Source organism: Eurosta solidaginis, chromosome 1 (assembly GCF_040869045.1).
Source record: "Eurosta solidaginis isolate ZX-2024a chromosome 1, ASM4086904v1, whole genome shotgun sequence".
Lineage (NCBI taxonomy): Eukaryota > Metazoa > Arthropoda > Insecta > Diptera > Tephritidae > Eurosta > Eurosta solidaginis.
In genome coordinates, this window is record NC_090319.1 from 381,539,960 (window position 1) to 381,563,745 (window position 23,786).

The 23,786-nt window shown below is 33.5% G+C and overlaps 1 protein-coding gene and 1 long non-coding RNA gene across 8 annotated transcripts in view; one reads left to right on the forward strand and one right to left on the reverse strand.

Moving 5' to 3' along the window:
* Positions 1–23,786, reverse strand: part of cv-c (crossveinless c) — a 592,078-nt gene that overhangs the window by 562,898 nt on the left and 5,394 nt on the right. The window lies entirely within an intron of this gene.
* Positions 4,325–23,786, forward strand: part of LOC137238362 (uncharacterized) — a 146,726-nt gene continuing 127,264 nt past the window's right edge. Inside the window, exon 1 of the long non-coding RNA XR_010949175.1 lies at positions 4,325–4,424. This is a non-coding gene — a long non-coding RNA (uncharacterized lncRNA). The remainder of the gene's footprint in view (positions 4,425–23,786) is intronic.

Here is a 23,786-nt window from a genome sequence, read left to right on the forward strand (position 1 = left end):
ATTGTCTGATCAACGCCCTAGATTGATAAGGAGTGTGATGACCAGTACCTAGGACCTATCTAATTATTTTCTAGCTTTTCGTATTATTATTATTTCATGTAAGTATTGTTTTCAATAAAACCGTTTAACTTAAGAATTTTTTTTTAATTATTTTATTTTCAAGTTTTTAGTCTTTATTTAATTGCCTATTATTTCTCATTCTATTTAGTTCATTTAGTGACTCATTATTACGCGTAATCCATCCCTTCTCGAACTCCAAAATATTTTGATGTCACTTCTACTGGACTGTATGCAATATTTGTTCCAAATCTGATCCAAATCGGGCATCATAGGTCGCTTTTTATTCATGTATGTATTATGTGTTCCAAATATGGACCAAATCAAATCGGACCACAAATACGATTTTTGTGAGTATCTCGATCCTTGCGCCACCCAGCGGCGATTTTTTTGATAGGTCGCTTTCTATTCTTGTATGTATTATGTGTTCCAATCATGAGCCAAGTCGGACAACAAATACGATTTTTGTGAATATCTCGATCCTTGCGCCACCTAGCGGCTATTTTTTTTCATAAGTCGCTTTTTATTCTTGCATGTATTATGTCTTCCAAATATGAGCCAAATCGGACCACAAATACGATTTTTGTGAATATCTCGATCCATGCGCCACCTAGCGGCGATTTTTTCACAGGTCGATTTCTATTCTTACATGTATTATGTGTTCCAAATATGAGCCAAATCGGACCACAAATGCGTATTTTGCGAATATCCACCTAGCGGCGATTTTTTTCTTATTATTGCATTGTCATCGGGTTCTGAACTATATTCGAAGTTTCAAGCTTGTAGCTTTTCGGGAAGTTACTTAAATTTCAATTACAAAATTCGTTCACAACGGCCGTGCATGCGGCCGGCCTGTCAAGTCAAGCTAAATAAAACCGTTTAAAAACAGGCAGCGCTTTACGGGGTATTTCTTTCTTTTGTGAAAATTGTTGCCTGCTCGCAACGCAAAAGCGTTACACTTTTACCCTGTATAAAATGGCGTTGTGGCAGTTGTGAAACTCTCAATTCGCGCTTAAGTTCCACATATACTCTGTTTATTTGAATGAATGTGGTGAATTGAAATGTTCTCTGTATGCACTATAAGTGTTGAAAATTTTCTGGGGTAGGAGTAACTCTACTAAGGCTTTACCATTTACTCAGGCAACAATTTATTTCAGAAAAGAAAACGCTATAAGAGGCATTTCAGACATATGAACAAAGTTGGTGGTAGTCTCGTGCCACACGCTGCTTTATGGCTCTTTCATTGGAAAGTGCAAGCACAAAAATAAGTAAAATAAAATCAACACAAAAACAAAGCCACAGGTAAGTAAACAAAAAATGAAGAGAAAAAAACGAGACAAGCGACAGTTGGAACTACAGGTTTATAACCCATGGAATTAGGTTGTCAAAATATCGGTGATCAAAAAGGGCAATGCCAAGTGAAAAATATTATTCTCCAATATAAATAGGCTAATATGCAACGACGAAAGTTAACCGATATCGTGCCATCGATTTTTTGTTGGGATTTGGGCTCAGGAAAAAAAGTTCCACTACGCATACCCAAAAAAATAATTTTCGAGCCTGCGAAAAGAAAATGGCGAAAGGGTAAATTTTTTCACCAAACCAAAAAAAATACTTATTATTAAGAATTCATAAGCTTGCCACCGGCTTATAATAACTGAATACTCAATTATTATGTTTTCTAAGAGAAACTGAAAAGAAAGGAAGAAACATTTACTGGCATATTGCGATGGTACCATTTCGAAATTGCCTGACGATGAACTTGTGGCTATTTTCGAAATGGTACCATCGCAATGTGCCAGTAAATGTTCCTTCCTTTTTTATAAGCTTTTATTTAGTTTCACTTTTGTTGTCTGTAATGGAATCTTGCAAGTTAAATTTGATACACTTCCCGGTGTCCGATTGAGCTGAAATTTTGCACACATATATAACTCCGATGACAATGCAATATTACTTTGTTAGAATTCGATAAATTAATCGATAACACAGTTATCGGTAAAGATTTGTATTTACTTTGGCATAACAGCCTAAGTCCCATACAAACCCGCCGGTACCTATCCGTGGATTGTGATATTTGGACGTGGTGAATCACGCGTGTCACGCGTGGTGAATCTCAACGCTTGCGAAAAGCGGAGACACAACCCTCTGCTGTATTTCTGTGTATAACCAACATAGCTGAATTTTTAAGGCTGTTTAACTCTGTAATCTGTTCTGTAATTTATTTTGCTTTTGGAAAAATTACCTATTTGAAAAAAGCTGGCTGAAAAATATTGGCATAACAGCTTAAGTTAAATCAAGAATGGAAAATCTTGGAAAATTTAAGCAGATGTGGCAATTTCGCGCGTCCGATGAACGAAATATTGACAATCTGCTGATCATCGCTAGGAAATTAGCGACATTCCATCAACTAAGCAGCACTTTAGCAATACTACTGTTATTATTTGGCCGCTCAAACACACACATATTAATTGTGCATTAAATCTAAAATATACAAATACCCCATAATAATTTACACGGCCAAAGCCATAATAATTTACCCTACTAAAAATAAAAATAAAAATTCATATTTAAATTAAATTTAAGAAAAAGGCTTTTCTAAGAAGAAGCTTCTATTACTTGTTAATAAAACGAACTAAAAAGTAAAAAATAAAATTAAAGAAAAAAAAAACTGTTTTAAAAATAAGCTTTTATTATTTTGGTTAATAAAATTAACTAAAAAGTAAACAATAAATTGACTCTAAAGAAATATAACACTTTATAAGTTCATTGTAAGCTTAAACGATAATTAGGCTTTTTCGTCTGCGCCAAAAACATAACTATATATTTTTAACATTAAAACTTTACACCTAAATTATTAAATCTTACAGTTTATATCACAGTCCAAATTGTTCTAATAAAAAACGTGTTAAATTTTGATGGTATAATTAAGAACATTTAGGATCTCCTTTTCTTGCTATCGCAATGTAACACGCTTTTATTAGAACAATTAGGACTGTGATATAAACTGTAAGATTTAATAATTTAGGTGTAAAGTTATAATGTTAAAAATACATAATTATGTACAATATAGAATTTTTTTGTCGCAGACGAAAAAGCCTAATTATCGTTTAAGCTTACAATGAACTTATAAAGTGTTATATTTCTTTAGAGTCAATTTATTGTTTACTTTTTAGTTAATTTTATTAACCAAAATAATAAAAGCTTATTTTTAAAAAAGTTTTTTTTCTTTAATTTTATTTTTTCAGTTTCTCTTAGAAAACATAATAATTGAATATTCAATTATTATAATTGAATATTCAATTATTATAAGCCGGTGTTAAGCTAAAGAATTCTTAATAATAAGTATAAATTGAACACGCCATTAAAACAAACACAAAAAATATTTTTTTTTTTTCAAAAAACTGTTGGCGATAACAGTTTTTTGAAAAACAAAATATTTTTTGGGTTTTGTTTTAATTTTTATATTTATTTAAAAATACCAAGTTTCTTGAAAATATGTATAATATTAGTTATTACTATTATTTATATTATCTTCTGTTGTTGTTGATGTTGTTGTTGTTGTAGCGATAAGGTTGCTCCCCGAAGGCTTTGGGGAGTGTTATCGATGTGATGGTCCTTTACCGTATACAGATCCGGTACGCTCTGGTAACACAGCACCATTAACGTACTAGCCCGACCATGTCGGGAACGACTTATATGGCCAAATTAAACCTTCAGGCCATACCTCCCTCCCCACCCCAAGTGTCATGAGGAGCTTGGGGTCGTCTGTTAGTGAAACAGGATTCGCCGCGGATAGAGGAGGTTGACAATTGGGTTTGGAGAAGCTGTATATTGCGCTGGCAACCTGAAGGGTTGCGCTACACAGCCCCTTGAATCTGTTATTTTAGTCGCCTCTTACGACAGGCATACCTAACGCGGGTATATTCTGACCCCCTAACCCGCTGCGCGAATATATTTATATTATCTTCTCTTCACTTTCCTTAAAGATTTGTTTTAATTTCCCTATCAAACTCAAGGTTTTTTGCTGCTGATCGAAAGGTTAAAAACCACTACATAAATCACAGAGCGATAAAGCTATTACTGTAATAAACAATTAATTAAATTATAATTTATTTGTTGTATAAATCAATAAAAAAAGATGATGTATTTAACAGAGAAAAATTGTAAACTTACACGTTTATACATATTAACATACATATATATGTATTGAAGTATATAAACACATAAATCAGAGGTTTGTATTTCATAAGGCCAAGAAATTTTAAATGTCAATGCTCTACGCGAAAGTGAAGTAAATTAATTATTTTCTTTTATTATCATGTTTGTTTATGGGGCGGAAAGTGAAGTTTATTAGTCAGTTTTTCAAGGTGATTAAAGAACAATAAGTTATTTTGACCGGTTGTAATATTTGCGACGTATTTTCTGAGAACAATTCTTTTAAATTCTATAATATAATAAAAAGATGATAAAAAATTTTAGGGACTACCTTTATATAAATGGACCAAAAAATAGAAGGTAATTTTTCCTGTAATACAGACATAGTTTTGTTGAATTTTAACTAAAAAACTTTAACAAAAGCTCTCGTAAAAGAATTTTGGGATTTAAAACTGGTGGATCGCAATCTTTCAATTTAAGGCAAATCATGTACTTGGGATTAACTAATTGATTATTTAAAATTTAAACACGCGCTCGACTTTATAATTTTAAATCCCAAAATTCTTTTACAAGAGCTATTGTTAAAGTTTTTAAGTCAAAATTCAACAAGATTATGTCTGTATTAAAGGAAAAATTGCATCTTGGTCCATTTATATAAAGGTAGTCCTTAAAATTTTTTTATCATCTTTTTATTTTCAGTTTTTTTAGTACTGCCTACAAAAAGGCAATTGCAACTTTGATTAGTAATTTAAGTAATTCCTAAGTGAAAATTCGTATCTTTATTTATTTCTTCAAAATAGCAAGATTTAATAGAATTAGTGGAATTTTCGCTGACAACACTGGCGAAAACAACAGAATTCCACCTGGCATCATAACAACAGTATTCCACCTCGTTCGTCAGCTACTTAATTTGCACAGCTGAAAATCGTGGTGAAATTCGCATACGCCTGAAAGTCTAACAAGGACGTGCATTGAGTTGGCCTTCAACGAGGTGGAATTCTACAACGCTTGAAACACTCAGGAGGCTATCCATGAAGGTATGGCCCAATCTTCTAAATAGTTCGACTTGTGCGTTACGTTGCTCAAATTTTTTGATCAAACATTGCACTGTCACCGAATTTTAAACTATATTTCAGGTTTCAAGTCTCTAGATAAGTTAGTTAAAAATGGATTGAAAGATTCCCAAATTAAAATTAATTTTCCTAATATCTCGATCCATGCGCCACCTAGCGGAATTTTTTTTGGATAAAATATTGCATTGTCACCGGGTTCTGACTTACGGCTCAAGTTTCATATCTCCAGCTCGCCGGGAAGTTACTCAAAAATCGACTGCAAGATTCCCCTCGTTTTTCAAGGATTTGTAGTTATATCACTTAGCGCGCCACCTAGCGGAATTTTGTTTGCTGTAAATTGCATTGCCACCAACCCTCGAACTGCGTGCAAAGTTTCAAGTCTCTAGCTCATCGGGAAGTTACTTAAAAATCGATCAGAAGATTCCCTGCGTTTTTTTCAGGGATTTTCGTTTATCTCGATTCGTCTGCCACCTGGTGGCATTTTGTTTTCCACGAATTGTAGTGCCATCGACTCGCAAACTATGTGCTAAGTTTCAAGTCTCTGGATCACCGAGAAGTTGGGTAAAAGTCGATAGCAAAATATCCGTTTTAAAATAATTTTCTTTATATCTTGATCCGTGCGCCACCTTGCAGATTTTTTTTTCACTTGCATTGTAATGTCTCCCAGATCTGAACTATGTTCTATGTTTCAAGTGTCTAGCTCAACGGGAAGTTACCGAAAAAGACTTTTCCGTGGGTCAAAAATTCGTATGGAAATGAGGGAACAAACATGAAAGGGACTTAATATAAAGGGAAAAAATTTGTGCAAAATTCGAGAGCGGTTGGACCGATTTCGCAATTTTTTTTAGAATATTCCTTGAGGTGCGAGGATAGTTCTTACGGATAGAAAAATTCTTTCCGGAAAGTTGACCAGAGACCGATATATTCGAAAAAATTCTATTTACGGTTCGATTTGCTTAAAATTTTGGTATACAGGTAGCCCCTCGTCTGGATTAGTATTTACGGCATATTTATTTCCAGGAAACGGACCAGGGGCCGACTGAAAGTGGCACTGGGTCTGGGACTGGGACTTTGACTGAGACTGGGATTGAACTGGGATAAAGAAGAATAAGAGATACTACAGAGAAGAGAAAAGAGGGAAGGAGAAAGAAACCGAGAGAGAGATAGAGTTAGACGAAGATACAGAGATAGGAATATATGTAGCAGAAAAGAAGTGGGGAAAAGATGGAAAAGGAGGAAGAGAAGCAGAGAAAAAGAGGGGCAGAGGGAGGAGTGAATAAAAGGATAAGGAAAAGGGGGGAGAGGGAGGGAGAGTAAGAGGTAAAAGCTTCTTAAAAGGTATGCACATAGGCCAAAGTTAAGATAGAACAACGTCTGCCTGGTCTGCTAGTACATAAATATTTTTGATTTGAAGCAAAGACGACCTGCGGTTTAAATTTTTATGACTGGAATATACTGTTCAAGAAAAGTATTAGTCCCTAAGGTCTTAAAGGGGACACGTTGTCGAATCATTATCAACTAATGCTTGTTAAGAAGTAGTGTAGAATATGAAATGCGCTTGAGCAGGACAATGCTGTAATACATAAAAAACTTAGTTTAATGAAAACATTATATGTTGATTAGTTCTTCTTGGATAGTAATCTAGAAAGAGAGATCGAAGACAGTTTTTTTTTAAATTGGTCGTATGGTGTAGTTCTTTAGAACAGTCAGGGATACGCACCTATCCAAAGTCACATTAACTCTATATGGCATACGAAAAAATAATTTAAAGTAGAAATTATTTGAGAAATAAAAAATTTAAGTGAATTTTAACTTTTTGGGCCCATTACAGAACGAAAATTTATTTTTTTTTAGCTCAGAGTAAGTTTAAAAATTGTCAAATATGTATAAGTTTAACCCCCCATGTTAAGTTAACTCAGAGTTAAAAAATTAACTTGCCGTTCTGCAAGTGGGCCTTAAACAACTTTCCTCACCATGTTTCAAAAAGCACTATTATTTTGGTATTTGATATATTGGGTTAAAGCGAATGTTAGTGACCTCTCAAGACTCAAATATATTAAGCACTACAAAGATATCTAAGCAAAGGACAAAATTACGCATCTATTACTCAAATTACTACGAACTAAGCTTTAAAATCGACCCGCATTGCCGCGAGCAAGCACACATTCAGTGCTGTAGCGGCAAAAAGTGCCATTTTGTGAGTCGTAAATCAACTGCCCTACATTTGGTCGCCTAACGAATCCATAACCATGCAAAGCTTTGGTTCTTAATAGAAATGTTAAACCTTGCTAGATGGTCTTAAATGGCAAGTCTTGTTAGTGTATTCCTTCCCAAAAAGGGAGTAACACTTTTCTTAGAAAAGATTGGTAGTACAATTATATGTAATGGTTAATGAATGTGACGCTAACTGTAGCGCGCTTTACATAATTAAGTCCTTTATATCGGGTAGAAAGTTAAAGGTGAGCCATTCTTTGCAAGTATTAATACAAGATCAAAATTGCCAAATGATTTGAGAATTATAAACGCACACAAGGGTTAATAATATTTCCATAGCTTAAGTCACGGTGAATATGCTTTATTTTATTTATGATAAAAGTTATCATTTTGTACTACCTACTGTTTTGTTGTAATTAGAGTTGTTAGAAGATCGGGTTTACAGTCTAATAAATTAGAAAAACGCCTTTTTTATTTCATATGGTGCCGACGTTTCGACCTTTTATTGTGGTCTTCTTCAGGGCTAAAAATTACCACAATAAAAGGTCGAAAAAAGGCGTTTTTCTAATTTATTATGCTGTAAACCCGATCTTCTAACAACTCTGATAAAAGTTATCACAAGACCTTGAGTGACAGTGAAAAAATTGCATTTAAAAGTTTTATTTCAAATATCTAAACCAGTAACAGTTTCGGATTGATGTCGGGAGTATATCAGCAATATTTTCAGAATCATTGCCGAATAATATCGGTAACAATATCTGGTTAGTGCGGGAGAATTTCGGGACGAATTCCGGAGCTTTGTTCAAGTATTCCAGGAATCTTTCATGATTAAGTCGAATTTGCAATATTTTGAAATATTCTAAATACAGTGCTTTAAAAAGAACATTTTTAAGTATCAGGCAAAGACACTTTCGTGGAGTAATTTTCAGAAAATAAGGTACATCTCGGTCAAATAGTAATTTGCATGCTTCACCACCCCGAAGCTGATCAATAATAATGCGCCTATATATTATTGATTTTTTCAATATCTTGCATGAATTTCAAACGAAATAGTGAAACTTAGTTAGCGGCATTTTATTTTACAACCGAGTCACAAGAAAATGTTAATTTGTTTTGTACTCAATTACTTAAGTTCTTGCTCATGCGTACAGATAGTAATAACGCTTAATACTTATTTCTATATGTATACATATATATACGTAAGAATGTGTCTGGCAGCAATTGAATTAACTGTGTCGACTTCAAGTAGGTCTATGTATGTTTATACGAGGAAATCCACAAATGTAAGCAATCGAATATGGTTTAGAACACATGGGCGTGGAATCAGAAATTGTTCCCTGCAGAGAAGCATTTGGGCTAGTTTTAAAAAATGTTACCATTAAAAATACAGATCGCACCTTATTTTTTTACGTAGTTTTTATTAGTTTGGGTTGTATTTATGTATGAATATATGTAACGGAATGTTTGAGCATAATTTTCAACAACTTCCAGAAGTTTAATTACTCTTGCGCAACCAATATAAAAGTCTCTTAACAAATATCAACAGAAATCAGCTGTTCTATCAATCAATTAAAACTTACAGCTTGCGCTGCTATCTGGCGTATGGTCGCAACTTCCGGTAATGCAGTGCAAATATTCACAATAGTGGCATAGTACAAATAGATATATTTGTGTGCTGTGAGCATCGTTTATTTTTAACAAATTATTTTAATAAAATATAGCTAAACAAGAGCGCTACGACCAAAATTGCCCAAAGCTCGCTAATAGCCCGAATCTCCCTTTTTACAAACAAAACTTTATTTATAGATTTGGATTCCAAATAAGAGCGAAAAGGGGACCCGTACATAAAAACAGCAATTAGAAATAATATATAAGAAGGTTGTGGGGGGACATAAGCTCAAGGGACATAAAGTCAATTATCCCTATGAACACTTCAAATGGCCATGAGTTTAATTGAAACTTTGCGCACGTCTCAAGAACCGATGACAATGCAACAATTTGATGGTGGGTTGGCATAAGCTCAAAGGACATAAAGTCAGTTGACCTTATGGCCACTTTAAAGTGTAACAAAAATTGTGACTAAAAAATATGACCATTTATGACACGTATCAAGAACCAATGACAATGCAATATTTTAATGTTGGGGTGCCATAAGGTCGAAGGATATAAAGTCAGTTAACCTTATGACCACTTTAAAGTGTAACATAAAACTTGTGACAAAAAACTATTTTCTAATTTTTAGTTTTGTTAGCTATAATAGCGTAGTTTTTTAATTTTTCCAAACTATTATTTATTTTAATAATATTATGAGGAATGCAGATCTCTTTTCAATTGCACAACTCCCGCCTTTAGTAAATTAATGCTGCTACAACAGCAACAATAACTTAAACACAAGATAATGAAAGCTACACACATGAATGCAAAAACGAAGCCAATAAATATGACGTAAATCAGAGATTCTGCATACATGAAAACAATCTAGACGCTTTTGGAAGGTAAAAAGTGAGACCTATAAAGGGCGACGTAGGTAAAAGTTTGCTGATTTCACTTGTTTTTAGCTTGTTGTAAGTGAGCTACGGTGTAAAATTTTACTACTTACTATTAGTTTGAAGTGATAAGGTCATATAAGAAAGACCTAACAAGAGTTAACTTGATATAAGGGGCTATACACATACATTTTTAATAAATTTTTTAAATTACCTCTGAGCTAAAAAAAATTATCTTGCTGTTGTACAAGTGGGCCTTAGGTTATTCTAAATGAATTCAATTTTGCAGTCTTATGAGAAAATATTTGTTTGTTTAACGTGCTCTGATCATCAGGCGGGTGATAAATGTAACACATACAATGATAGACAGATCAAACACTCATATGCTGAACTTTTACACCTTTCACATATGTAGCACTTTAAGGTTACAAATGAACCTACTGGGTATTATATAGAACAACAACAGTCGTATAAAATGTGTTAAAACTTTAACAAAAAATCAAATAAAGTCAAAAAGGCAACTTCCACTAGAAATAAAAACACGCTGTAAAAACTTACATAGAAAGAGAAATAATAAAAAAAACTATTTTTAGAGAGAAAATAACACAAGAAAAGGCAATAAGAAAAGCACACAGTAAAGATGAAAACAAAAACAGCAAAACTACGGAACACAAAACATGTGAGGGAAAACTGGAAAATCATATTGTAAACATATGTGTGCGCTTACTCGATCTTGTACTGTGAACATATGTGGCACATCAAGGCTGACTCAACGTGAAATCAATTGAAAAAGGAAATTACTACATATTACTGTAAAGCTGAGAGCCCATGAAAATTGTAGAGAATATGGTCAGTTAAAGAGGCTTGGCTTTTAAAACGAATATATCCATATCATTATTAATTGTCGCTTAATCACCTAAGCCATATCGGCCGTTTCTTAACGTCAAGTCACGTCAACTATCCCTGTTTCGCGATAGCTGATGTTAATTGGGAGTACCAAGGGAGGTCAAGTCTTCCTCCACCTGCCTCTCTCAACTCAGTGGAGGTCTCCCTCTTCCTCTGCTCCACACGCATCAAGGCTCGATGACAATGCATTAATGTGAAGGTGTGGTGACACAAGGTCAACGGCCATAAGGTCAATTGACCTTATTACCGCGTTGAATGGCCATAAGTTTGATTGAAACTGTGCACGCGTATCAAGGCTCGATGACAATGCATTAATGTGATGGTGTGGTGGCATAAGGCCAACGGCCATACGGTCAATTGGCCTTATTACCACTTTGAATGGCCACAAGTTTGATTGAAACTTTGCACACGTATCAAGGCTCAATGACAATGCAAAAATGTGATGGTGGGGTGACATAAGGTTAACGATAGTTAATTAAGTTATTAATAAAATTTAATTTAATTTTTCGGGATCCTGCCATCTTCGCTGCTCTCGTCTATGATCTGCCAACCCTTGGCAATTTCGGCGAAAGACCGCGTCCAGCCTCCCTGCGTCTTGGCCCTTTTCGGTGCCGTGGGGTTGGATTCATCCATGGACCGCTGGCGTTTCGAGGTTTCATCACTCTCGACTAAAACTTTTAAAATTACTTGAACTAAAAAATTAAAAATAAATAATAGTTTAAAAAAACTAAAAAAACACGCTTTTATAGCTAACCGAACTAAAAAATAGAAAATAATTTTCAATTAAAAAGGGTTTATATAACAGTAATAGAAAGTCAAACAATCATTTATAGTTAATCACCTCAAAATAAAATTATAACAAAATTAAAGTTATTAACAGAATAATTTAATTCAAAGTAAAAAGCGTGGGGTGCTTGATATTGAATGATACAATCATTCTATTAGCAACTATCTGAGAGGAAATATATGAAATGTAGTCAAATCCACCCCACGCTTTTTAATCTGAATTAAGTTATTTTGTTAATAACTTAAATTTTATTATAATTTTATTTTGGGGTGATTAACTATAAATGATTGTTTGACCTTCTACTACTGTTATATAAACTCTTTTTAATTGAAAATTATTTTCTATTTTTAGTTCGGTTAGCTATAAAAGCGTGTTTTTTTAGTTTTTTTTTAAACTATTATTTATTTTGCTACAGAACTTATTTAAAAATTTTAATACCACGAGCGACAAAAGCTGCCAGACAGATAGTACAGGGCACATATCGCGGTCCTTGACTCAACTATGAGGAGCTTAAACAATCACGATATGATTTCGAAGAATGGTTGGCCATTGTAAACCAGTAACTTTTTAGTTGTAACGCTATATGGTTAGACGAAATGATAGACTAATAAATTTTAAAACGACCGTAACTCCAGTCAAATTAAAGCATCAAAAAACGTTCACAAAAAAATTTAATATTTTTTAATTACAAAAAATTATTTTGAACATCCGAGCAGGCACTTGGAAACGTAACAAATTTCAAAAGAAATCAAAACTGAAATCTTTTGTAGATCAGCGCCATACATATGTACATAAGTACATATGTAGGTATGTAATCATCTAAAAATGTTACTGAAGCAATCAAATACCGAATGCTTACATCATACAACAACAAGTATGTATGTTACTTTTCAGCTGAACAAAGACGCTCTATTTATATAATGCACAACAGGATGCCTATGTACACACGCACATTCATAGATACACATCATATCAAACAGATCAAATCAAATCAATGAATGAGTGATCGATTATGGCAATCATAGCTTCCTGTTACGCCCCCCCCCCCCCCCCCCCCCCACTTTTCTATGATGCCCCAATAGCTATGAGTATTTTTACGCCAACTACCGCAGATTCCCTCATTTGTGCTAGTCAAAAAAGATTGCATTTAACGGTATGGAATTTCTAATTTAAATTCTACTTTTTATAAAAAAAAAAAAACAAAAACTACTATGTATACATAAATATGCAGTATGTGCGAGTAGATACACTGGAACGCTGCATGTTTACATAATGAAGCATATGCGTTTAGAAACAAGCCGCACGCATACGGCGGATGTGCCACATGATATGCTGCGTACATTGGCATAATTTAACAATACAAATGAATATGCAGCTTGCAACATGCCACACAACAAAACAAAAAAACACACAAGAAGAGGAAACTCAAACAAGAAAATGTAAACAAAATGTATTTAGCTGCGTCTCAGTGTGTGTGTGCCAAATTGCATTATTATGACTCCTATTTTCCTGCATTTTTTCTAGTGAAATTCTTAATGATGCAGCACAGCTGAGATAGTAATTTGTATGATATGGAGCAAGCGTTTTGAATTGATGTTGCAAGTAAGTAGTCTTTGGTTTAGTTGCTGATAGGAATTGTTACCACCTGGAAGAGGGTGTTTTTTTATTTGTTAGCGCAAAGAAAATGATGGTGGTATTAATTTTCAATATTTTTTATATTAGCGAAAAATTACACATATTAGTAGGTAGTCGCTTGTTAAACAAAGGTTGTTTTTCATAATTTTATTGCGCATTGCATTTGCATTCTAATTCGAGAGTCGTCCAACAGCTGTAAACAATTGTGAATAGCGTCCGGTTAGCTATGATGTCATGGCGAACGAATTGACTTAAATTTGTTTTTTTCATTCGTCGTCAGTCATACTCGGCAACACAACAAAATTTTAATTTTAATTTAGGTAGCCTAAAGACTGCCTTTAAGTTGTAGCGCCTGCTAACGGTTGCCTGCTAATTGTCTGGCATTGACTCTACATATTAAAATAATTTCTTGTTATTATAATCCCTAGACCTCATACCAACCACATGGCTATTTTTCTAGGCCGGAACATAGATGTCTGCATTAATTTAATTCAATTTGGCGACAAACTTTTTTGCTATTTTATTTAACAAATTAGCATATCCGTACTCTAAGGAGATCTTGGATAGTCCATCATTATTTTTTAATTCGGTTTCGTATGAAATTGGCAAGTTCATTTAGCGGCACAGTAGTCTATTCGCACTGAGTGGCTGCACGAAATTAATAGCTTCTAAAGTTAATTAGATATGTACTTTTAATCGGGTTTTCCTTTTGAATTTCGGAAAAAATCCAAATGCTAATAATATTGTCTTTAAATAAAAACAAGTAAAGACGGGACTGTCTTCGGCTGTGCCGAAGACTTCATACCTTTCATGAATGGGGCTGAACAATAATGTTATCCCGTTCGTAATCTCCAAATAATCGGATGTATAAGATAAGAAATATATAATGAACAGATGTACATACCTAAACGATTTTTAAGATAAATATAAAATAAAAAATGGCAAAAAACCCCTTATCTGAACGATCGGTTGTATGGGATATATATTATATATAGCTCCGATCGAAATGATTTTTTCAGGAAATCTTCTATGATATATTAGAATATATATCACCAAGTTTCGCATTTTTATATTGGAAACTAAGGGAGAAATGACCAAAAATCTTTCTATCTGAACTATCGGTTGTATGGGATATATACTATATATAGCTCCGATTAAAGTGATTTTTTCCGAATATCTTCTATGATATATTAGAATATATATCATCGAGTTTCACGTTTATACTTTCTAAATTGCGGCAGGAATGAGCAAAATCGTCTTATCTGAACGATCGGTTGTATGGGAGATATATGTTATAGTGGTCCGATCCTACCGGATCCGACAAATGTCTAATATAATACAAAAATACATCCTTGTGCCAAATTTCGTTGAGATATCTCAAAATTTGAGGGACTAGTTTGCATTCAAACAGACAGACGGACGGACATGGCTATATCAACTCAGTTCGTCGCCCTGAACAATTCGGTATACTTCTATCTAGAGTCTATCTTCTATATTTCTCAACGTTACAAATATCGGACCAAAGTTAATATACCATTTCATGTTCATGAAAGGTATAAAAAAATTTTTTAAAGAAACAATTGGGTCTTGAAAAAAAATAATTAATTAAAATTGAATAATTTCTGGGCGAATTAATAAGAAAAAGAAAAGTAATCAATTTCATTTTGTGGAAATATTTTCATAAATAAATAAATAACTGATTTCATAAATAGATAAATTAATACGACACAATAAAAAAATATCAACATTTATCCAAAATCGAAATATGAAATATTAAAAAAAAATTTTATTTTTTTGTCTTTATTCTCAAAAAACAATTTTATTTTCGATATTTTCTTAAAAAAATTTAGGACGAATTTTAATGGACTCAATAAAAAACAGTTAATTGGTTTTTGCGAAAGACAAAATAAATTTTAGCGTTGGTAAAAAAATTTAAAATTACAAAAAAAAATTTGATTAAAAAAAAATTTGTTCTCATAGAACATTTGTTTGGATACCTTTTTTATAAAAAATTAAGTGTGAATTCGTACGAGCACTAAAATAGAAGTCTTTTTATTTCCAAGTTCCGAAAAAAATTTTAGATCTTATAAAAATAATAAATAAAAGATTTTTCTCGAAAACCTTTTTTTTTAGCTCCTGTCTTAAAAAATTAATTGGTATAGTGAAATATTAATATAAAAAAAAATTATTTTAAGGAAGTTATAATTTTTTTTCTTTTTTGCTTAATCGAAAAAAAAATTGGGCAAATTCCTACGAACACTGTTAAAAAAGGTTTTTTTTGCAAATGCGGAAGAAATCTTTGATCGTATAGAAATTTTTTAAAAACCAAAACTGTTCTATCTTTTGTTCTCAAACACTTTTTTTTATTTTTTCTGTTCCTAAAAAAAATCTATTAAAAAATTTAGGGCGAGTTCTTATGATCGAAACAAAACGGACTCAGTTGGGTTTTTACGAAATTCAGAACAAATGTTAACGTAATTAATTTTTTTAATTTTTTTTCTCCCGAAAAATGGTTTAAAAATGAGCTAAATCGTATCAACGCAATTAAATTAAAATAAATAATTTGTTTTCTGTTTTTTTCATAATTCATATTAACACAATAAAAAACAATCAACTGTTTTTCGTTATTCGGTAAAAATCTTGATTTCAATAAAATGTTTTATTTAAATATTATGATGCCTTTTATTTAAGATTTTTCCCAAACATTTAATAAAAAATTTTTTTTTCTTAAGGGCGAGCTCATGTAAGCACAATAAAAAACGATTCAATTGGCTTTTTTGATTTAACGTGATATGAAAACAATCGAAACAATGAGTGTGCTTTTTATCTCGAAATACAAATTCCAATCTTAGAATCTACATTTGTTTTTCTCTGAAACATGAATTTTTTTTTTTTAATAAATAACATATCTCTCGAAGTTATCTTTAATCGGTAGGAAACAAAACGATTTTTTACTTTTTAATTTATATTGAATACCGTGTCGCTAGCGCGGGCCAAACGACCACTGGCAGCTACTAACAAATTACATTTTTTTCTCTCAATTAAACTTTAATGCTTTGGCGGCAACAATTAGCGATTGTTATAATTAAAAAAAAAAATTCATATTAGCAAATACCAGCAACACACTTAAACGCCCACAATTTGACTAAGTAAATATATCTATATGTATGTAATGTCATAAAATAAAAAACAAAATTAATGCTTGAAATTTATTGCTTAAAACTGCCAAAAGTGACAATATGTAGCCCTCACCCAAAAAAAAAAAAATGGGACTTATACATATAAGGCTGATTTCATTTGATCAAAAGACTTACAAATGAGGTGTGGAGCAACTCAGCTGTATGCAATAGTCCTCATACATATGTAGTACTGTGTTGGTATTATCAAAAAAATGTTTGGAATATTTCTCGGAAAGAGACTTTTTGCAAGATATTACATTAATTATAAGTACTTTAGTACATTGCTGCGGCCATGTGCTTTATTCCTTATGATCGCTTACACGATTTTTTGTTGTTGATTTATGTATAATTATTATATAGCCTTTTATGTCATCGACATATAAAAGCTTATATACATATATACATATGTATTTTAGGTGTTTGCGTTGTGTTGTTTTTGGCAAAAAAAAAACAGCGCCGGTATACAATAAAAGCAATTAAGTGCCATAATAAAATAATTAACAAGAAACAAGTGTAAATCGAATGTTGATTTAAGTCAAGAAACTACAAGTGTTGACGGTAATTTTTATTGTTCTCTTTAACAAAAAATAGAGCGCAAAATTTTGCTGATATTGAAAGTTTTGTTTGTTATTATGTATATATGAACATATATATTCTACCGAACTGAGCTAGCATTCCAGCTGTTCAATTTGAGACAAAAATATGTGAAAAGTAACTACATAAATGCTTTGTACCACACATTTTTGTGTACTTCGCTTACTTCTTACTCTTTTAAGCCTTCCTCTTTTTGTTCTTTCTCATTCCGCTTCTTTTCTTCTCACGCTTATTCTTCACTTCTTCTCCCTTTCGTTTTCGTCCTCCTTTTCCTCTTCCTCCTCCTTCTCCTCTTTCAGTCTTACTCATGCTCTTGCTGTAGTTCTAACTCTTTTACGGCCCCCTTCTTTTACTCTTAACATTACTGTTATTCTTATTCCTACTTATACTTTTATTACTACCCTTTTCTTCCTCTTTTTATACTCAGTTGAGCAGAGCTCACAGAGTATATTAACTTTGATTGGATAACGGTTGGTTGTACAGGTATAAAGGAATCGAGATAGATATAGACTTCCATATATCAAAAACATCAGTATCGAAAAAAATTCGATTGAGCCATGTCCGTTCGTCCGTCCGTCCGTCTGTCCGTTAACACGATAACTTGAGTAAATTTTGAGGTATCTTGATGAAATTTGGTACGTAGGTTCCTGCGCATTCATCTCAGATCGCTATTTAAAATGAACGATATTGGACAATAATCACGCCCACTTTTTCGATAACGAAAATGGAAAAAGTGCGATAATTCATTACCAAATACGGATTAAAGGATGAAACTTGGTAGGTAAGTTGAACTTATGACGCAGAATAGAAAACTAGCAAAATTCTGGACAATGGGCGTGGCACCGCCCACTTTTAAAAGAAGGAAATTTAGAAGTTTTCAAGCTGTAATTTGGCAGTCGTTGAAGATATCATGATGCAATTTGGCAGGAACGTTACTCTTATTACTATATGTCTGCTTAATAAAAATTAGCAAAATCGGAGAACGACCACGCCCACTTTTTAAAAATTTGTTTATTTAATTCAAATTTTAAAAGAAAAGTTAATATCTTTACAGTATATAAGTAAATTATGTCAACGTTCAATTCCAGTAATTATATGGTGCAACAAAATACAAAAATAAAAGAAAATTTCAAAATGGGCGTGGCTCCGCCCTTTTTCATTTAATTTGTCTAGGATACTTTTAACGCCATAAGTCGAACAAAAATTAACCAATCATTGTGAAATTTGGTAGAGGCTTAGCTCCTAGGACGATAACTGTTTTCTGTGAAAAAGGACGAAATCGGTTGAAGCCACCCCCAGTTTTTATACACAGTCGACCGTCTGTCCTTCCGCCCGGCCCTTAACACGACAACTTGAGCAAAAATCGATATATACTAAACTCAGTTCCCGTACTTATCTGAACTCACTTTGTATTGGTGTAAAAAATGGCCGAAATCCGACTAAGACCACGCCCACTTTTTCGATATCGAAAATTACGAAAAATGATAAAAATGCCATAATTATATACCAAATACGAAAAAATTGTATTGGACTATTGACGCAAAATATAACTTTAGAAAAAAACTTGGTAAAATGGGTGTGACACCTACCATATTAAGTAGAAGAAAATGAAAAAGTTCTGCAGTGCGAAATAAAAAACCCTTGAAATCTTGGCAGGTATTACATATATAAATAAATTAGCGGTATCCAACAGATGATGTTCTGGGTCACCCTGGTACACATTTTGGTCGATATCTCGAAAACGCCTTCACATATACAACTAAGGGTCACTCCCTTTTAAAACCCTCATTAATACCTTTAATTTGATACCCATATCGTACAAACACATTCTAGAGTCACCTCTGGTCCACGTTTATGGCGATATTTCGAAAAGGCGTCCACCTATAGAACTAAGGCCCACGCCCTTTTAAAATACTCATTAACACCTTTCATTTGATACCCATATTGTACAAACGCATTCTAGAGTCACGCCTGGTCCACGTTTATGGCGATATCCCGAAAAGGCGTCCACCCATAGAACTAAGGCCCACTCCCTTTTAAAATACTTATTAACACCTTTCGTTTGATACCCATATTGTACAAACGCATTCTAGAGTCAACCCTGGTCCACTTTTATAACGATATTCCGAAAAGGCGTCCACCTATAGAACTAAGGCCCACTCCTTTTTAAAACTCTCATTAGTACCTTTAATTTTATACCCATATCGTACAAAGACATTCTAGAGTCAGCCATGGTCCACATTTATGGCGATATCTCGAAAAGGCGTCCACATATAGAACTAAGGCCCACGCCCTTTTAAAATACTCATTAACACCTTTCATTTGATACCCATATTGTACAAACGCATTCTAGAGTCACGCCTGGTCCACGTTTATGGCGATATCCCGAAAAGGCGTCCACCCATAGAACTAAGGCCCACTCCCTTTTAAAATACTTATTAACACCTTTCGTTTGATACCCATATTGTACAAACGCATTCTAGAGTCAACCCTGGTCCACTTTTATAACGATATTCCGAAAAGGCGTCCACCTATAGAACTAAGGCCCACTCCCTTTTAAAATACTCATTAACACCTTTGAGTTGATACCCATATAGTACAAACAAATTCTAGAGTCACCCCTGGTCCACCTTTATGGCGATATCTCGAAAAGGCGTCCACATATAGAACTAAGGCCCACGCCCTTTTAAAATACTCATTAACACCTTTCATTTGATACTCATATCGTACAAACAAATTCTAGAGTCACCCCTGGTCCATCTTTATGGCGATATCTCGAAAAGGCGTCCACCTATAGAACTTAGGCCCACTCCCTTTTAAAATTATCATTAACACATTTCATTTGATACCCATATAGTACAAACACATTCCAGGGTTACCCTAGGTTCTTTTTACAACATGGTGATTTTCCCTTACTTTGTCTCCACAGCTCTCAACTGAGTATGTAATGTTCGGTTATACCCGAACTTAGCCTTCCTTACTTGTTACTATTAGTTTTACTCTTATCCTTAATCCTACCCCTACCCTAATTGTTACTCTAACTCTTTCTCTTTCGACTATTTTTTCTCTCTCTCAATTACAATCGATCTTACTTCTGCTATGCTCATTCAAGGCCCTGGTAAACTTGCCATATCTTTATAAAACATCTTCTCCCACCAGCCTTACGGAAATCGATGTAATTGCTGTAGTCGTAACCATAACGTAGCCAACTAATTTTTCTTTTAATCGATCTATTTATTTGAGTTGGTGAACATAGTAACTTTCTGGAAGTCTTTTTTTTTTGCTTTGGATACGTTTTGACTACGTGACTTATTATTTGCCCAATTTGTTAAACTTTTTTGTGTTTTCTTCTTTTTTTATGAAATAATCACAGTTTTTAGGTTGAGGCACCAATAATCGATGTCAGCAGATTTGGCTAAGTGAAAATATATATATGACCAAGGCGTTATGACTGAGGCAACTTTGACAGGGCCCTTTACCGTTACTCCAATTAACTACCACTTTTTCTCTCACTTGAACTCTTGCTCTTACACTTAATGAATTTTCTTCCCTTTCCTATCTTTATATCACTTTTTCCATTCCTCTAGTTCCTCTCTCCTTTTGTTTTCCTCTCTTTGTTTACCTTTCGGTGGTTTTAACCTCCTTTCCATTTACTTTTTTCCATTTTCCATGCCCACTCGCTTTCCCTTTATTTTTCGCTTTCACTTTCCCCTGCTTCTCTTTTCGTTCGTTTCACTTCTCATTCATTTCTCTTCGTCTTTCTTTTCCAGACCCTTGTACTTCTTTCAAGTTAAAATTTTGACATTTTTTTCAAATGTTGTCAGAAAAAAGCGACAAACAGATTGCTCCCATTCTAGAGAATGTGCCTAACACAAATAGGCGAAATCGTACCTCGAACAAGGGCCAAGTTCACTGCTACAAGACGAAGAAGAAGTAAGAGATGTAAGAACTTAAAAAATATAGTAGGAAAAGACAATAGACAGCATATTTATCAGAAATAACTTTATTTACATGCTGTTCACATCTGAATTGTTACTTGTAAAATATAAATTGATAATTGACATCTAAAATGGGTGTGGGATCGCCCTTTTTTCAACAAGAACCTGCCTATGTTTACAGAGCCATAAATGGAAGGTGAATTAATAAACTGTAACCAAATTTGTTACACATTGTTCCCTTTTACAGAGAAATATTTCCTGTAAAAAGGATTGTAATCGATTAAGGGCCATGCGGCAAGACGAAAACAACGAAAATAACGTACTTAAATTTTCTTTATGTAAGTCAAAAATTAAACTTTTAAGTAAGCATTCGCTATTTTCAAGCACGAACTCACATAATATTTTTACTAGCAACACTTCCAAATTTCAAATAATAAATTAGTCACATACTAAATCCTCCTCCAAAGGATTAACAAAAAAGATAATTTATGAAATTAAAAGCCAGCAAACGCCGCCGATATGATAAGGGAGGGAATGTTTAGCTGATAAATAGTGGGACAGCTGACAAAGCGATAAGAAAATCAATATATCGGTTAAGCATTAGAATAAATATTTGAAGTATTTGTATATGTATGATGTACATTAGACTGGGTCGATTTATTAACCGATATCGCGCCATCGATTTTTCGATAGGATTTGGGCTCAGGAAAAAAAGTTCCACTACGCATACCCAAAAAAATAATTTTCGAGCCAGCGAAATTTTATTTTTTTCACTTTTTTCGACATTGATTTTTAAAGTTTTTCATTGTAAAATTTCCATGTAGACCCTGTCCGACCCCAAAATGTTCAAAAAACCTTTATCGACAACGTTTTTATCGGACATTTGTGGGTCGGACAGGGTATACATATGAACATTTTTTTAGTAGGTCATGAAAAACCCTTACAACGCAAAGTGGAAAAAGTCAAAAAAATGCAATTTCGCAGGCTCGAAAATTATTTTGTTGGGTATGCATAGTGGAACTTTTTTCCTGAGCACAAATCCTATCGAAAAATCGTTGGTGCGATATCGGTTAACTTTCGTCCATACAAATCGACCCACCCTAATGTACATATGTAGGTTTATATTTTATGTAGACAAAAGTAAATATAGGCAAAGTACTATATACATATATATATTGACTGTTCATATTTCTGAAATTCATTTGTGGAGGAAAATGAAAAAAGTAGCAACTAATAGGATTTGTAAATACGTGCATGCTTAGAAAATATCGATAAATATTTATGTATATATATCGACATTCCTGCTTATAAATAAATCGTTACACAAATAAACTAGAAAAACAAAGCACAGTAGAAACAAGTAAACGCATTTACAATAAGAAAATTTATGACATGAGCCGATCGACAATTTCAATGGAGGGTATAGCTATGACAAGCCGACTGACTAACTGGCTAAAGCAGCAATCTCTTGTAGACGAGTTTCAAAAAAAAAAATTTCACCTATCTGTTTTAATATTAATTATGAAAATTGCTTTTAATAGTTATTTTTTTATTTTTATTTTTTGCTCTGAATATAACATTTATTTTTCAAGCTTTTTTATTTCGCTCAGTAAATAACAGTAATTAAAAATGAAGTTTTAGAAGCATAAGGAAAAATCGAAAAACAATAGTTACTATGTCAAAAACTCTTAAAGGAACTGTTATTTTCCGATCAAAACATATAACACGAAAAATAACTGTCATTTTTGGAGCGAGAAGTAAGACTCAAAAAATAACTATTAAAACGCGATGTATGTATTTAGTTAAACACAAAAAAATAAAAACCAGGTCAAGCGGACTCATTTAAATGGGGGTGGGTTAGGTACTTGGTCCTTTCGCAACTTGGTCAGAAAAGATTTAAGGTTTGGTGACATTAGTATAACCAAAGACTTTTGAAAGAATAAATATGTTGCATGCGCGAAAAATAGTGTGAAGCAACCTTCACAAAACTCTAGTAGGTCACATTCACCACTCACCACAGCAGAATTTGTTAAACTACCACGGTCTGTGTTTCTTATTTAACATTATTTGTACATATTTTATTCAGCTAATCTGTTCAGAATTTTAACTTTTACTCTCTAAAACTCTAACCACTGTTTTTGTGTGTTTAAATTATGTTAAAAATTGTGTTAAAGTTTGTGGTGTGATGGAAGTGACCTACTAGAATTTTATGAAGCTCCGCTGCTTTCCACTGAAGTTCGCGCATGCACCATCTTATTCTTTCAAAAATCTTTGGTATAACTAGAGTTACATATATGTATCTTTGCCTTGGTAACTGAAAGCAAGTAGCGCCCGCGCAGAGTTGTTATCGCTTAGAAATTATGCACACGTAAACCCTGCAAAAATTGCGAGCACTCCATGCATGCATGTATGGATTACTCGCTATGGACCAAGCGAGTGCTCCAAAATTAACCACAATTCATACAAAACATATGGTCCAATTAAAATTGCGATGTCCTATGACTGGACCATATACTCCAGCTCCGCATTACATCAGAGTAATCCATGGAGTACCCTCAGTCCAATAAACATCGTGTAGTGATTACAATCGTTAAAAACGAGCAATGATCGGCTTACAATATGTTCGTGTTGGAACATGAGTTGGTCCATTGCAGCATTACAGTGGAGTATAATGGTATGTACTCCAGTGGACCACATGATCCAACGATTCTTGCAGGGAAGTGGACCACATGATCCAACGATTCTTGCAGGGAAATACATAG